The sequence below is a fragment of the Gallus gallus genome, chromosome 31 (assembly GCF_016699485.2).
Source record: "Gallus gallus isolate bGalGal1 chromosome 31, bGalGal1.mat.broiler.GRCg7b, whole genome shotgun sequence".
Lineage (NCBI taxonomy): Eukaryota > Metazoa > Chordata > Aves > Galliformes > Phasianidae > Gallus > Gallus gallus.
This window is the reverse complement of record NC_052562.1, coordinates 1,690,794-1,694,611: the sequence shown is the minus strand read 5'-3', so window position 1 is coordinate 1,694,611 and position 3,818 is coordinate 1,690,794. Positions and strand designations below refer to the sequence as shown.

General features: G+C 54.2%; 2 protein-coding genes across 3 annotated transcripts in view; one reads left to right on the top strand and one right to left on the bottom strand.

The window, feature by feature from the left end:
• Window positions 1–3,818, top strand: part of CHIR-AB1 (immunoglobulin-like receptor CHIR-AB1) — a 173,847-nt gene that overhangs the window by 89,615 nt on the left and 80,414 nt on the right.
• Window positions 1–3,818, bottom strand: part of CHIR-A2 (immunoglobulin-like receptor CHIR-A2) — a gene marked incomplete at its 3' end in the record, with an annotated part of 151,594 nt that overhangs the window by 77,138 nt on the left and 70,638 nt on the right.

The window sequence follows — 3,818 nt, the reverse complement described above, 5'->3', positions numbered from 1 at the left end:
TACAAACACAAGGGCTGCATGAAAGATCTGCAGTCTCAATGGAGGTTTGGGGCTGGATAGAAATGTTGGCTTTGTTGGAGGCTTTGGGTCTGAACAGAGCCTTGTGGGCCTGGATGCAGAGATTGTGTCTGCCTGTAGAGATCAGAGTTGCATGGAGATTTAGGGGCTGGATGGAGGTATCAGAGGGGATGGTGATTTTTGGGATGGGTGACATTTATGGGGCTGGATGGTGGATGTTGGGACTGAATGGAGTTTTTTTTGGGTGGATGAACAGATGGATGGATGATGGATGGATGTATGGGCAGATGAGCAACAGAGTGATGGAAAGCAGCCCACACAGCTGGGAATTTGTCCTCAAGGACAGGGAGAGGAGCAGAGCTGTCAGATGTGTAAGGCCGCTTTGCTCAGGGCACAAGAGCTCTCCATCCCCAGTGCCGGCAGTCCGGAAAGGAAGGCAAGAGAGCAGCATGGCTAAAGCGGGACCTGCTGGTCAAAGTGGAGAGCAAGAAGCAGATGCACAGGCAGTGTCAGCAGAGCCAGGGAGTGTGGCAGGAGTGTGGTGCTGGTGCTGGTCTGTGTGGGGCTGGGGGCAGGAAGGCCAAGGCCCAGCTGGAACTGGACTTGGTGAGGGGTGCAAAGAAGAACGAGGAAGGCTTCGACAGGGTTGTCAACCTCAAAAGGAAAGCCCAGGAGGGTGAACCCACCAGTGAGCAATGCAGGCAGGCTGGAAACAACAGACAAGGAGAAGGCTGACTCCTTCATGGGGTATATGGGTTCTGCACACTGCCTCTGTGTGTCAGTACATTCAATCAGACTCAGAAATGCTGTCTCACATTCTGAGAGCAAGGCAAGGTCCATCCCTTGTTCCTGTCCTTCTAATTCAGACCGCAGAATGATTTCCTGATCTGATGGGTCTGGCAGCACCACACACCCTCGCTGACTGCTATTCTGTTCAGCAGTGAATTGGCTCTGCAGGGCTGCCAATGGCCCCTGCCAGGATTTCTGTCTTCCATCAGCAGTGTATTGAATGACAGCCTCTCCTTCTGGGCTGTCAGCAGCGCTGCTCCCAACACAGCGCACACTGTGCGGTTCTGAGCCCAAGGCATTCCCGGTGGGGAAGGGCTCACAGTGCCCCTTTTCAGCTCCTCAGGAACAGGGGAGCAGCCCAGCACTGGCATTTCCCAGGCAGCCATGGCTTGGCCCTGCTCGGACCTGTCACAGCATGGAGCCTTCCTGGGGGAGAGCTGAGAGGTCACCTCTGGACCCTTCCACACGGAGGGGATCTGACAGCACCGCCCCGTGAGTGTCACGTCCTGTGCATGAAGGGTGGGAGGGAGGGAGCACAGGGACTGCGGTGCTGTCACACAACAGCAGCGCAGCACCACACAGCTTTCATTCTCACTGACCCCTCCCAGTGGGTTTGGGGTGAGAAATGGAGAGAAAGAGGAAGAATTTGTAGGTTCCGATAAAATCTATTTACTGAGACCGAAAACGAGGAGAGACATAACAGTAATGATGATGAGATATATGGACATATTTTTCCAAAGCAAGTGATGCACAAAGGAATTGCTCAGCACCGAAAGACCAATGATAAAACTGGAACAGAATAGGAGTGTCATGCTTTTGTTCCTCCATGACAAGGGGGCAGGAAATTTTGGAGAATCTATAGGGGATCTATCGAGCATCAGTGGGAGATGGAAGGGGAGCAAAGGGACATGTCTGGGGATCTCCAGAGGAGGGGTAGATAGGGACAGATGAGGGGGTCTCACAGGAATGGTGGTGGTGTTTGGGAGCGGATGGGAAAGGATTTGGTGGTCTCAAGTTGTGTTAAGAGATTTGCAGGGATAAAGAAGGACTTTGGTGTAAGAGATGAGCATTTAGGGATTTGGTGTGTCTGGGAAGCATTTGGGATGCACCAGTGAGAACTTGGGATTGTTAGATTTGGGGAGGTTATCTGGTTTGTGGTTAGAAGAGGACATCAGGGAGTCCCAAGCAGGGAATTTGAGGTCTGTCTCCTTCCACACACCCCTGAAATGAGACACGTGGGGAGGCCCATCAGCACGGTAAATCAGTGCTCACTGTGGTGTAGATGACAGGGGACTGGGGAGCAGTGGGGGAAGTGGGAGGCTGGGAGCACGGGATGGCAGCTGGCATCTCGGTGTAGGTCAGATCCTCGCTGTCCCTGGAGGGCCCCTGGAGATAGAGGAGGAGAATGGGGTGCTATCATGGGGGTCCCCAAGATGAGTGAGCTGAGGGTGGGTCTGTGGTGTAGGTATGTGGGGGGTGTGGCCATGAGGAGGAGTCTGCATTTGTGATTGGGCTTAGATTTGAGGTCTGCATGGGGGATGTTTGGGGGTCCAGCCGTGGATTTGGGGTGCCCATAGAGTCATGAGGTGTTTAGGGACTGGTGGAACAGAGAGGCTCAATTTTGGTGTCCCCATGGGTCATTGGGTTTCCCTGTGGGTGCATTTAGTGCCCCTCTAGTCAAGAAATCGGTGCCTATAGGGTCTAGAGGGGGTTTAAGGCTTGGAGGGCATCTTTAGGTCTGGGTATTTAGGGCTGGGTATCTGTGGGCTGGGGTTCCCCACAGTGCAGGTTTGTGTTTCCCAAGGGCTGGATACGGGTGGTGCACATAAATGTGAGGGTAAGCCATATGAGGTTGGGGGTCACTTGGGGTCCCCTTGGGGAAGGTTTGGGTTTCCATGGAGATGTGAGGTGTGGGTCTTAAGAAGTGAACTGGGATTTGGGGTCCACTGACTCAGACCCTTACCTGGAATTGCACTGACTCGGGCATCTCAGGGGTGACACCTGCATCAAAAAGAAGAGGGGGAAGGGTGGGAGTTATGTATGGGCCTTGGGGGACAACTCGTGGATTTATAAAGGATCAGTAGGGGGGAAAAGAAAACATAGGGAATGCCTGGGGGGATCTGTAGGGAATGGAAACCACTGAAATCCTTCCTCACCTGCGCTCTCATTTCTCCGTTTCCAGAGGCTGCGGCCATTGAAGAAAAAGTAGAGGCCCGATCTGATGGCCAAGAGAGCAGAACAGACCTTCACCACCACCACCAGCAGGTTCCCATATGACCGCCTCTTGGCACCTGTGGGCTCTGAGGGTTTGGGTGGCCCCATCACAGGGCAGGGATGCCGTGACAGTTCCACCCATGGCTGACACTGGGGGTATACAAATGGGGTCTCCGACCTAACTGGGGTTGTAGGTATGGGTGTCACCTGCATCATCACACTGTCTACATGGGGTGAGGACACAAATGTGTGGTCCGTGGGGTTGTGGGATTATGTGCTGGTGCTGGCAATGCCAGAGTCCCCCCTCAGTGGGTGAAGGTGGCTGTGCCCCACCAGTGGGATCCTGGCACAGGATACGAGCTGAGCATTCATCTCTGTGCAGAAGGAATGTGGCACCACAACCCCCATTGCAGCACTGGGTGGTGACATCAGTCCCCATTCCCACATGTTGCCTGGGCTCAGGGAAATGCTGAGCTGAAGGAAGCTGCGGTTTGTGTGCAGGGAGGGGAAGAGATGGGACTTGTCCGTGTGGGAAAAGCTCAGGGCCAGCCGGTGTCCACAGTGCCCTCACCTGTCAGCACCAGCTCCACGGGGTCAATCTGATTTGATGTCCTCAGAGGCTTTGACACCTGGTACCGACACTGATATGTCCCGGCGTCCTCCAGGTTTGTGACAGCAAAGGAGAACTCAGCTGCATCCTGCTCCTTGTCATTTTCCTTCTTAAATCTCAGAGTTCCATTGTGCCAGAGCTGGACCCAGGCAGCTATGCGGGGCAGGTGGCAGCGCAGGGTGACAGT